The 14334-nt window shown below is 40.9% G+C and overlaps 1 non-coding gene across 1 annotated transcript; it reads right to left on the minus strand.

The window, feature by feature from the left end:
- Positions 1-11946: 11946 nt before the first annotated feature.
- trnav-aac (transfer RNA valine (anticodon AAC)) lies at positions 11947-12019 on the minus strand. Its single transcript has one exon. It is a non-coding gene; the product is annotated as a tRNA-Val (tRNA).
- Between the last annotated feature and the right edge of the window lie 2315 nt (positions 12020-14334).

The following is a 14334-nucleotide window of genomic DNA, read 5'->3' on the forward strand; positions in this document are numbered from 1 at the left end:
GCAAAATGTAAAGTATGTCTGTATGTTTGTATATATGTGTCAGACAAATGTACACATTCAGAGAAAACGCTGTTATCAATGGACTGTTTTATCTTACTAGTGGCTAAACTAATAGAACATGTAAAATGTATATTTTAAATCATGCTTGAGATTTGGAAAGTGTGAAATGTGCAGAAGCCTGGATCACACTCGCCTAAACGGCAGCCCATGTGTAGCACAGTCTGCAGCCGGTGTTACCAACCTGCTCTACATGTCACTAGAGCCTCACACTTCCTCTGCAGTAGAGCCTCAGCAGTCCTCACCCCTCTATATCTAATACATCAGTGGTTTTCATAGCTTTTTCTCTGACCCACAGTTTTTATGCAGGCTACTATTTATAACAAATTTCACTATTTTTAGATGTTGAACCTTCAGATCAAAGTGTTTCATTCAAACTAAACTGGTTAAAAAAAGCTTTGCACAGAGTAGAACCTCAATATTCCATAGTACAAATAATTTCTCTATAGGTGGAATTTCAGTAGTCCACAGTCAACAGTCTCCATTGGCAAGCCATTTTTTTTTTACAATAGGGTGTCTCAGGTCATCCCAACTGGCTAGAGTAACAAACAAGTATGATATAGTGTGGCAATGCAAAAAGAAAAAAAAACAACACATTATTAATTGTGCACAATTTTAAGAATTTATTTTCTGAGATAAACAATTAAAAGTAAATCAAACTGTTCCAGCTGTTTTTGAAAATTTCTTGAGAAATTTAATGTAGAAAACTCAATATATCTCATCTCACTCATGTAACAATCTGAACTTTACAGTCTTTCAAAGGCACACAAGGGGTTTGGAATGGATGAGGCTCTATTGTAATCCACAACTCTAACCCTGTAAATCAAACTTGGACCCAAACAAACCAGACCAATAGGAACAAGCACCATTAATTTGCCACAATGGGACTGCCATAATCTATCAACTGCCATGATGTCAACTGAAGAACAGCACAAAAACTCCTGCCAACCTTCTCTCTAAGCCTCACCTGACTCTTTGACCCAACAGTTAACCCCAGCCAGAGGAGCATTCAACAAGACATTTTGTTCATGAACACAAGCCACCATTTTCACAGCATTATCCAAACCTTTATGTTAGCCGAGAATGAACACAGACATCAATAAACAACAGAATGGGGAGGTAGTGCACATAGAACATCAAATGCTATAATGAGTTTTAAGTGTCATTATGTGCAACATTTCTTTTTTAAAATAAATGTTGGCAGACTTCATGAGTGACATGGTTTTAAACCACAGCTTGTAAGAATTTCCTGTTTTGAGATCAGGTGCTGATACTGTACTGATTGCAGTCGTTTAAATATGGCTTACTGTTCTAGACAGAGTTACCAGCAAAACACGTTGAATGCACCTATGATCTTTAAACCTGACCTTTAACCTGATCCGACCTTTGACCGTAACCACTGCCATGGCAATCAGAACTTTACCTTACATGTTTACCGCTGGGTCCAGGTTTGACAGACTGTAGGAGGGGATGAGTTTAGCCAGACATACCCCCTTTCAACCAATTGGAACCTAGTGCTGGTGCTGGGCTGGTGCTGGTGCCAGTTCACAGTTGGTTCAACTTGCGAACCTTCTAAGAACCAGTTTGCTTAACCACAGGCTAGAGCTGGCTAGAGAGCCACGTCATTACGTCACTGTATACGTCTGTCTACGTCTCTGCTTTCCCAGCAACACTAGCGCCAACTTCAAGCACAACAACCAAAATGGTGGACTACATCTCTTTACAAGTGTTGCTCCTGGCTTTGCGAGCCTTCATTGGCATCCAAACACGACTGGTCCAATGCATTTGTGCTGCTCGTCGTGATTGCTATGGACGTTCTGTTCTGATTAAGCTCTTGTTTTTTAACAATGGCAGTCTTCTTGGTCTTGTTGGTTTTGGTTGGTCATGATAATCCAGCCCCCAGCCCCTGACATAAGCAGTTCTTTATTCTAGACCAGCAAAGTGTTGGTGCCACTCTGGAACCAGTTTTCCTGGCCGAGAGCCGGTTCTTTGGCTGTCGAAATGCGAAGAACTGGTTCAAGATTAGGCACCGGCTCCGAACCGGCCCTCAAACTGCCTTGGTCGAAAAGGGGTAACAGACCAGTAGAGGAAGTGTTTGGTTCATCAGCCGACAGACAGGTTGAAGCTTTGTTGGCTCTGGTACAGGCTAGCTAGGCTGACAGATGGGCTTGCTAAGGCGACTGATGGATCCAGTTCTGCACAAGTTTTATTGTTTTGCTTTAGATGAAACACAGGTGCCTGTTCTGCTTCTACTCCCCCTGCTGGTGGGAGGATAAAAACACAGAAAATTAATAAAAACAACCATCCCTACCCCTCATCAAAGACAATCCCCAGACAACCCAGCTCCCTATAGAAATGAATGAACTTTAATCATGCTGCTTCAGACTAATAACCAATGCATTTTTAGCATGTGCGCATTTTTATATATCTTCATATAAATATATGTTGTCTAGCACCACGATACAGAAAGACTTCTGTTAGTCTCTGGCACCATCTAACCCTTCACATCGACCTCATCTGATAAGCACCTCTACCAATTCTGCTTCACATTTCTTACCCCTTTAACCAGGTCAGGTTGATTGAGAAGTGACTCTTCTTTTAGAGTAATGGCCTGCAGGAGGGGGAAAGACATATTTACACATATTCAAAGGTGGGAACCTCTTAGTACCAACAAAGTGATAGACTGTAGGCCACTGAACAGCTCCACAGAGAAGTTTAGGGGTTAAGTACTTTACTCAAAGGCACAACAGTGGTATATAAGTGGGGAGAGAAACGTAAGCAACTCTCCTGTTACCATTTCACTCCCATACCACCTTTCCCCACCAGTATGTGGACTCTCAACTGGCTACCTTCCAATCAAAAACCTGCTCCACTAACCTAAACACACACTTTAACAATACAGGACACACATTCATACTTGTACTGAGATAGTCCAAACAGGTCCCTTGACGCTGCCTCAGTGACAGAAATAGCACAGCACTGGGACGGATCATTGCAAAAGAATGTAAGGACTCTGTCAGGGAGTACATTTCAAATATATGGACATTGTCCAATACTTACTTTGTAACTGATGACATGGATGATATTACCGAATGAATGTTAGAATGCCCCACAACAGGCCAGTGGTTCATGTCTCCTTGCCAACTCTCCTACTCAATCTGCCACTACTTTCAGTATTTTTTTTTTTCAAGTTCAAGGTTCTGATTAGCCTACAGCTACAGTATATATTTTAATTGTATTTGAAATTAAAATCAGAGTTTTGCTCAAAAAGAATGTTTTGGGTTTCCAAATGGTATTTGGTATCTTAGCACTAAAACCTTTGTTGTTTTTGTACAGGTACAGATTTACAAGAGTTTGGTGAACATAGTAGTTCAGACATGTTGAGAACAAACCATTCAAACTAAAAAAATGAAAAATAGCAGCATTTTGTTTTGTTTTAAATACATACAGTATCCCTACATGCAGTTGCTGAGAGAATTTCATGACAGAATATGCCTATAGTAAACAAAAACATACTTATAGTAAACAACTCTTGAGTTTCTCAAGAAAGTAATCACCTTTTACTTTCAAATAACAGATTCCATAACAGATTCCATGTTCATTTTGCGTTAATAATTAAATACTGCTCTCAAGTCTTTCATCTACATTGTGTGATAAATCCACCAATCTCTTTAAAATCTAGCATCTCTACTTTGTCCCATACTAAGTCAAAGCCCAGTGATGAACTTAGTGCTAAGATGCCCATTTGAAACCAGGACTGCTCTCTGTGGGTTCAGTCACAGTGCGAGAGAACAGTCACTTCTCTGAGGCTGCCAGATATGAGCTGCCCCACCCACACACATAGTTGTGATAGCTGGGGCAGCTGATAGCTCTGCGCACGCACACACACACACACACACACACACACACTCGTGCACAGAATCACACATACAGAACATACATGCACACTGAGAGCCACTTTGATACTGAAGTGTGGTACTGGTCTTGCGGACTAACAATACAGCAAATCAGAGTGGCTGCACAAATAAGAAGTTATGGAAGTGACTTTCCCGTCATGGTTCTTATGTAATATATAATCAGACTTTACAAAAAACCAAAATTTTCACATTGTCTTTATCAAGTTTGAGTACCTGAGAAAGGCAATGTGTCTGACAAAACCATTATAATATTTGTCTGACTAAATGTTGTTTCACTGGAATGGAGCTCTTTGCCTCTGGCAAGATTTTATTTTTTACTTTTTAATTCACTTCTGTCAGCCTGCTGCTCTCTATTACTGGAGTGCACCCTTCTTGCTTTCAGTGGAAGCAATAAGACAGACATCAGATTATGCAATAACCTGTTATATGGCACTTTATAGCTGTGTGGACTGGCTGTGATGGCACTCTGTCTGTCCTATGCACTGATCACTGTACTAATGTATGTATCTACATTGTACTAATGTATCTCTATTGGTCTAATGTATCAACATTCGACTCGTATATCTACATTAGACATATGTATCTGCACTGGATCAATCCATATTAGGTCCCATTTACACCGGGCATCAAAATCCCAGTGCAGATAGAAGAAGATGTATCAAGAAGTTTCTGTATAGACCTCGCTCCAAGCTACATTATCAAACACTTCTGACCTCACAAGGGCAATTCTACAGTGACGTTTTGATAATGTTAAGACATTTTGGTGGATAGACACATGAAAAACACAGAATGGACACAGTAAACACAATACATCTCCAAACATACAATATAAAACTCAATATGTCTCACCCAAGAATGATACTCCTCCATAGTAGGTGGTTTAGGAAAATCCAATAGTCCTAATCTCCTTGCGGGTATTTACACTTACGTTTGAAATGTGGCTTGGTGCACAATTTAGGTGTATATTTGATTTGCATTGGAATTTTATGGCCAGGTATAGATGGGATCAGGACTGATCTATCTTCATTGGAGTGAGGTACTGACAAATCTGGGATGTACTACCACTGCATTGTGAGTACTGTAACTAACTACTAACACTGTAGCCATGCAGTGTTAGCAGTGATGCAGTATTCTTGTTGTAACCCTGTGAATGTTCTGGATGTAAGGAAGCACGTGACACACACACACACACACACACAGACACCCACACAGACACGGACACACACACACACACACACACACACACACTTGTTTCCTTGTCTAACCAGTTGAGTACAGATCCCTCTGTAAAGAGGGCACATCCAAAGTCTTCCTGAAGGGAAAAGCAATATTGTTGAGTTGATGTGTCAGTGTGCGTTTCTTACCCCGTACCTTTACCTCTGACCTAGGATAACACAAACAGGCGGTTTCATGTAGGGATTGGGATGTATAACTTTCACTAGCAAATCTATTTGTTGCCACGTTCCCCATTGTTTTGTCCCCATCCTTTTGCTGGATCTCTACCTTGCTGTTTACATTTCCAGGGGGTGAAGCCCATCACCCCTGCCCTATAGCTGCAGCACCAACCTGGGTTCCTTACAAATTTGTTCTTTCTTCTCTCTATCTTGCTCTGCCAGTTGATTTGTACCATACTATCTCTCCCTGAAACAAAACTATTGAAAAAGTGAAAGTAATATGGCCTGAGAAGCTCCATCCGTAACAATATTTATCAACCAAACCACAGCTGTATCAAGCAACAGTTGTTGTGGGGAGATGAGCAGGGTGTGGGAGTGCTGCACTGTACTGATGAAGCCCAGGTATATGTGTACCAGATAACACAGTGCTAACTGATTTGATGTAGGAATGCAATCTAGATCTAGATGTAGAACAGTTGCCTTCATACACCCATGAAGCAGCAACGGGGTATTAAACCAACCATGGCGCTGGCTGATTTTATTTTTTATTTTTTATTTTTTTTGTATATGATTTATTTTTCTCACATCAGTCCCCTCTGTAAAGTCTGACCTGCCCTGTCTTTCTGCAAGGAATATCTGATGTGATGCACGAGCTTTGAGGTCGGCCGCCTCTGTCTGCAGTGATGGCTGCAGTACTGAGAATGCCCTGTGCAACACAGGGTGCTTCTCTGCAGTGGTGCAATACAGCAGAGCAAATACAGTATGACTGCCACCCAATGGTTTTAGGCCATAACATCTAGAATAATGCTTCCCCCTAGTGGCAGATGATGAGAAATATTTTTTTCTACAAACCCATTCTGGTGCACATTAAAGAGTAAAATGTAAAGCCAGTGGCCACTAAGGCGACTAAGAGTGATAATTACCCCTATAGTTAGAGAGTGATATATAATACCATTGTTGAAATTGTTCCTTATTGCTGCAGATAGTATTTCAGCTATTCCCAATTGTTAAGAGTGTTATGATTAGATATAGAGTTACTCCCTGTAGTCAGTGGGCAATTTATTCAAATTTAACAAGGGGGATGGTGAGTATGTACGTTTACATTAAATCTATTGTTAACAAAAGGGTACATGCAAAAATATGTGCCAACAAAGACCCTTTATCAAATCGCTCCCTGACGGTTATATAGTAACAGATAGTGATCGTGTTAAAATTATTCACAAAAGTAACAAAGTGTTTGGTGTTCTGACTGACCCCTTTGAATCCATAGAGTTATTATTGCTCTTACTGCCAGAGCGGCTGATACTCACACTGCCAATCCAAGAGTCTGATGTCTGCTGTTGTTACTACACTACTACTATAACATACAACTCATGTGGTACACTCACACTACTAAAATATGATATACTACTGCTACAGTGGTGGCATTACAATACTAAATTGTATATGATACTGTTCTCTACTACTTCTATATTTCTAGCAGCTGAAACTCACACTGCCAAGCCAAGAGTCTGACGTCTGCTCTCTGCTTCCCACATTCCACACAGATCAGATCAAACCACTGATCTCTGGTCAGTTTAGTTCAGTAAACTGCCCCTTACAAACCTGACCCAAGAAGATGTCGCTGCAATAGGAGCGGTATGGTTCAGTAAACTATAAAGGTAGAATGTAATGTTCAGCTCACAAGATGAATTAACATACAATACTGTCATTTTCAGTCAAGCTGAAATTAAAGCTGCCTGAAACAAGTTTAGACTCTCTTCTTTGTTTCATCCTTAATATGATATGATATATTAAGTAACTAGGAACAAAATGGCACACAATTCTGTTATTGAATTCCGTGGTAGTGAACTTGTTAGACTTGTTGTTAGCTCTGCCAAAATATGGTGATAACTGCTATCAGAGAACACTTTTCAGCCCCACGATCCGTATCGTGGTTTGTATCACAATACACTGTGTGATGATATATTACACGCCTAGCAAACTGCCTCCTACAACCTTTGAAAGAGGAGAATATCTCACACACCAAGGCTTAGCTAGATTGCCTTCAAGTGATTTGAATTATAAGCACGGGCTGACACTGACCTTTCCACCTCTTCTCACTGCAGTCCTGCATTTTAAACAATTTGAACAGTTTTTTCTACACATACAGCTGGTGTAAACCTAATCCTATCTCGAATCTAGACAACAATTTCCTATCTACACATTTTATCTTCCGCTATCCAAGGCCGTTGACATTATAGAAAATAATAGTATTTTATAGTAAAACTGTATGAAGTGCAAATCTTAGAAGTAAAACACGCAAATTACCATCATTTGCTAATGTCATAGCACAGTCCATTCAACACATATACATACACACACACTCACACACACACACACACACACACACACACACACACACACACACACGCAGGCACAACAAAACCGCAACCCCAGGTTTCCTGGATCAACTCTCCAGTGAATGTTCAACTGTTTCTCTGTGTTTGTGACCATGTTGCTCATGCTCCCTTCATGACTATGCACCTCAAATATGTTTTGTTTTTTGAATTGTTAAAAAATACATACTGGAAATAAAATGTTGATTAAAAATCCCAGAGCAGTGTTGATGAGTCTGATTGTGTCTGTGTCTGACTTTAGAGAAACTTGATTTAGTTATTGGAGTCTCTTAGATTAATCTCCTCATGGCTTTCATCTAATTGAGTAGTGGAGTTGATAAAGACTGCAAACAACTGCTCTGCACTTTGAGTCACCACAAAAGCACACTGTTTTGATTTTGGATGTTTATTTGCATGTTGGTTTTGATGTGAGTGTGTGTGTATGTGGCAGGACAGCTATAATATACTAAATTCATAAATTAGCCTTAGAGCCACAGACAAAGAAGGAATGCAATGAAAAATAGAAATCCATTGATAATGTATATTAATGGTGTAGCGCAACAAGTAAAACTTTGTACCAACCTTTCTAGGGTTAGGGATTTGATTTCTACTGGGCATCACCTTTTCAATGGAATAGGCTTGCAGTCCACATAATCTGATTGTTCTTGTTGTTAATCTTTTGATTCCAGTTTCCAAGCAGTTATTGCCTGTGGAATAAATACATACATCATCAGTAGCAGCCATGTTCACTCCACAATCCTACTTACTCACATCCTTTATGAATGTTAGTGAATAAGAAGTAGTAATTCAAAGCCAGTGGATTAGAACTGTCTACTTTGAGGTTGTTATTGTTGCATATTTGTTGTTCAGCACATCGGGGGGCAGCAACATGGCTGCATAATACCACCTGTCCAAACTCTGTACATCAAAGCAATAATAATATCTGTCTAGTGAGAATAGGGTTATGGGATGACACAAGATGTTAAGAGAAAGTTCTACCCTTGGAGACTCTGTTGTTATATATCATCAACCTGTGACAAGGCATTCCAGGAGTTATTTTGTGATGAAGTGTTGTAATGCCTAACGCTCACCCAGCTGAAAGTCTAAGGTTCTAGGGACACAAGTAGAATCCACAGCAGAATAAGAGCTTGTGATTAAGTTTTGATTGAGGTCTCCTCGACTGAAAGCTTGGCTTATTAAATAGAAATTGCACCGATCAAAGAGTGCAGAAGGTCTTTTACAGAGAAAGCTGCATTTGGTCCAGCCGGTCGAGGCTGCCTCTGCCAGTTCAGTTTAGGTATAGTTTGTTAGCCTTCATAGTCTTCATAACTGTCATAATCCTTCCTTTTACACATAAGCCTTCCTACATATTTTCTTACTTTTATACTTGTTACTATTATGAAATTTTAGTACATTTCTAACATTATTACTGATCACTTGGACACTCATTACAGCTCCTTCACAGAAGTGTTTTAAACTGCCACATTTCCCACAGTTTTAACATTACATTCACATATCACACTTTGCTTCACTGCTGCTTCAGTTTGAACAGATGATCCACAGTCAGTCACTACATACAAACTACATACGGATATTATACATCAAAACCTTCAGCTACTCCCTCTCACTCACAATGTAAATATAGAAGTGATGCAATGTATAGTTTTTGAGTTATGGACGTTTGTTCGACAGTAGTGCTGTAGAGACTGTACACAGTAATTGAGTCTAACAGAGTTGAAAACTAGTCAGTCATGTTCAAACACACACACACACACACACACACACACACACACTTACACAAACACACAAACACAGCTACTTGTAAGTACATAGTACCAGTACATGTACCAGGATGTGCCAGTATCAGGCTGTGTATAGTCTGCCACACACACACAGACACACACACACACACACACACACACACACTACAACTTGGTACACATCCACCAGCACACACAAACAGTCACACAAGCACACACAGCTACTGGTATGTATATAGTACCACCTGTACCAGTACCAGTATGTGCCAGTACCAGTACTTGTATAGTCTACCACACACACTACACATCGGTACACATCCACCCCCCCCCCCCCCACCCCCCACCCCCACACACACACACACACACACACACACACACACATACACATACACATACACACACACACACAGCTACTGGTACATATACAGTACCAGTACGTGTACCAGTATGTGCCAGTACCAGTACTTGTATAGTCTGCCACACACACACTATCGATACACATCCACCCACACACACACACGTCCACACACACACACACACACACGCCTATACACACCACATATGCTAGGTATTTGTTATTATGGGCTGTCAGAAGCAACAGTTTGCACTCTCAGCAATCACACGCATTTTCTCCAGAAAATGCACCTTTCTAATAGTTGTTTTTTAACAGTGTTAAAGTGTCATTTCAACACCATTTCAACTCTATCAGGCATCTTCTATATGAATGCTGTCTGGATGCCCTACAGTACTGTATGTACTTTGCTGGTGATGTGTTTCCTCATAACAGAAGTGCTGTGGATTATCTGCCTTAGATCTGTTCTGCTGATATGGATTAAAGGGGATTAATGATCAGTTTTATGCATTTAAAGGATAAACTCCTGCTGTTCATGATACAAATGAAGACATCACTTACATCCAGTAAACCGGTGTTGTATTAGCCTGTCAACATAATATTAGGCTACAAAAAAATAAATAAATAAATGTATATAGACATACACACACACACACACACACACACACACACACACACATATATATAGCCTATATATATATATATGTTTATATATATACCATTTGGGAAAGGAGGTGATATTTCTTACATGTTGTTATACAGTAGCAATACTGTACAGCTCCTTATAATTGCTTTGCAAGGCATACAATTATTTTTTTTATCCTCTCAATTCAATTAATCATATGAGGTAGCCTATGAGAGAGGAGACCTAAAATGTCGATATTCAGATAATATAAATATTCTACCATTCTACACTCTGGGTCATAGGCCTATCTTAAACTTGCTACTTGTGAGATTAAAAAAGGGGGTAAATTATTAATTGTTGATATGTCTTTTCCTCATGACTACGGCAGTCCATAGAGGACATACATAAACATTGTTAATTATTATCACGACAAAACAACTTGTTTTCTCGTCATAACGACTTAATTATCTCGTTATCACGACAAAAAGTTTTTAAAATATGTGTATGTACTTCCTCTATGAATTGCCGTACATGCTGGCCGGCTGCACATTAGTTCACGGGTTTATAACTCGAATTTGTTGAGCCAATCAGTGGGTAAGATAACCAGCTGGTGGTCTTACATCAAGAAAGAAAACACATACCATGACCGCTTCCAGAAAAGGTTTGATACATTGTTTTATTCCCATATTTTACTTCTTTCTCAAGTGTAAACTCTAAACCTGGAGAGTTATAGTGGCACTGCATGAAGTTCAAGTACTGTTAGGCCTACATTAGTATTTGGCGCAGTTTATGACTTTAGGCTAGGACCTAGTCTATATTGCAGTACTGAGTCGAAGTACTCCCTTGGTTTTTGCATCGAGTCAACAAGGCCTGCAGTCTGACACTGACACCAAACAACTTTACTTGCAACTCGCACCGGTAACAACAGATGGAGAGAGAGGTAAGCCCTTCTTTGTTGATCCTAAAACAGCTGGGTGGTTGTATAATTCAGCCATGCTACTCATTTCACGTCGACAAGTTTTATTTCAACGTGCCAGGCATGGACTGTATGGTTTCTCAGGCCATGTTTAGCTCGCTTCATGCTGCCATCTTGTGGAGATTTCGTGAAGTGCACCATCAGTGTTGGTTTCTGTTCAGTTAATGCGGCCTACAATGTCGACAGCATGATTTCGGTCCCATACACAGGGATGACACATAATCCGTGATGTGTGCGCGTTTCTGCATATACCTACACCGCAATACAAATGCATTCAAATTAAAAACGAAACTGATTAGATGTGACTATCGATTGTAGTATCATAAATCGGTTTTCGTTGCAACTGATGCACTTAACATGAAACATTCACCGAGTGCGTGCAGAACTATGACAGGAAAACGCTGTTTTTCAGTGTTTGGGTGCATTAGTAACGTATTATTATTTTGAGATTGCCGACAAAAGGAACACTGTTCAAAATGGTAAACACTGTTCCCGCCCGGTTTCGAACCGAGGACCTTTCGCGTGTTAGGCGAACGTGATAACCACTACACTACGGGAACTGGCTGCAGGTACACGCAAATGCAAGGTCTTTCATATGCTCTGTGACCCACTCCGATTATCTAGGGTTCAGAGTCTGCATGTGTAATAGCACAGGCAGTAGTTCCCAAAGAAAGAACCTCCAGAGATCCTTCAATTAGTGGAGTATTGACCTACTTTTATTTCACTATTTTATCACCCACTAGAGGTTAGATCAATGACATATATGATATGTCTCCTTCTCCTTGTGCTGTTTGAATTTTCTGTCATTATCTAGTGTCAGAAGAGCAGACCTAGAATGTTATGTATCCCCATGTAGAGGAGTAGTGACATTAAATTTGCTATCCTATGCTTGAGTTCCAGATGACTCTAATGAGGACACAGTGTCTCTAGCAGTGTAGAACATCTTCTAATTGTTAAAACATGGCTGTTTTACACACTAATCTATTACCTCAGACTGATGACAAACCTGCCACCTGCTGTAGTTATTGACTACGGTACTGACAACATCAGAGTTGGTCTGTCAGGAGGCTTGGAGCTCAGTGTGATTTTGAAGAATGGCATGGGTTGTTGATCCTGACCTCAGTGGAGGAGAGCTCTACTTTAGAAGGGATACAGGGGCAGAAAAAGAAAGCCGCGCTAAACCATATTTTTCCTGCCAACCCAAAGGTTCCCTCAAGTGACAAGGGGGTCCTGCTGTGTGAGTTTACTCTGACTGCCCCATCCGATAGGGAGAAGATGTGCATGATCATGTGTGAATGCCTTGAGGTTCCTGCTCTGTTTTTGGCCTCACAGACAGTGCTGGCCCTGTTGGTGTCAGGCAGGCTATGTGGCTGTGCACAGGACTGTGGGTTTGATATTACACACACGGTCCCAGTATTACAGGGCCACTGTCTGCCACATGCGGTGCACCAGCTGGGTCTTGGAAGGAGGAATATTACAGCTAACCTGGCTCATGATCGGCTGTTGCTTCTTAATCTTGTTTTATGTATTGTAGCTGTTGTATTGAATTGCATTTGATTTTATTTGCCTGCAACTGTGCTCAGGAGTTTCCTAAAATGCTCCCATGGGACCAAAGCTTGCGTTTTTAGGAAAATATTCCCAGAGTTCCTTGAGGCTCTCCTAATTCTAAGAGTGCAGTGAAGTCTGCCTGATTATTTGTCTAAGGAGCAGATGGGCTATGTGTCCTCTGAGCCTTGCTGTATGGCTCACATAGCTATCAACAGCACAGAGGCAAACCACCAGCTCCCTGACGGACAGATTCTGTGGATGGGAAGTGAGAGGTTCAAGCCGCCGGTGATCCCATGCTGTTGATGTTGTGACCCCAGGGATCCCCAGTCTGCTTGTCACCTCAGTGCTGGAGAGTGATGTGGACCTCTAGGCAGTGCTTCAGGAGAACTCTGTCCTGGCTGGGGGCTTTGACCCCCTTGCCTGGCATGGGTCAGTGGCTGAGGGAGGCAGCTGCTGCTCAGGCCCCTTAGGGGACCAAGGTGAGGCCAATCCATGTGGTGTGTGTGGCTCCCTCTCTTCTCTCCCCCTTCAGATGTTTAGAGAGAGGAGTGTCAGTGGCACAGAGTACCATGAGTATGACTATATGCCCAACCTTGTCCACCACAAGTCCTTCTGAGGACTTCAGTTAAGGAGAGGAACAATGTTTGTGTGAACATTTTTGTCGTTATTCTAAGGACTAAAAAAGGTTGGTATCCCAAAAAAAAGACTTGGATTAATGTCATTGCTGTTGTGCACATTAAACGTTCCACACATGAATTCCCTTCCCGCAGTTGGAATGATAAAGTTTACCATGTGAATTTGTAAAGTCAGTGTAAATCTAGCATAGAGAAAAATCATTCACATAGGTACCGAAAATGTAAACATCAAAACTTTGACTTTATTTGGGTTTTTAATCTACCTGTTTTAAGTTTAAATTAATGTTTTACGTGAATAGTCGACTGTAGGCACTGTCTTAGGTTATTGGCTAGTTTTCTTTTTTCTTCACAGGCTGTGTCCTAAGCATCCCATCCATCTGTGTGTTCTCTTAATTGCCCTGCAACCGGGAACTTGACAAGGATCCCACTGTCTGCTGTTACTGGAAACGGAGATAAATAAACCTGATCGAGTGTCCCATTGATTACTTGCCACGTCTCTTTGTTGAAGAGACTGGTGCAACGGGAACATCAGTTGAAATTGATGGGGATGAGTTTGTATCCTGAGTCGTGTGTGTGTGCGTGTGTGTATGTGTATGTGTGTGGAAGTGAGACCTTCTCGTCAAGCAGTGCTCAGAGATAAATGAGTGTCTATGGTCAACGTAGCCCCACCAGCCCTATAAATACTACTTCCA

This window comes from Centroberyx affinis, unplaced genomic scaffold (genome assembly GCF_046629955.1).
Source record: "Centroberyx affinis isolate AG114_WGS23_722 - 3 ecotype Tasmania unplaced genomic scaffold, CSIRO-AGI_Caff_v1 ptg001234l_1, whole genome shotgun sequence".
Taxonomy (NCBI): domain Eukaryota; kingdom Metazoa; phylum Chordata; class Actinopteri; order Beryciformes; family Berycidae; genus Centroberyx; species Centroberyx affinis.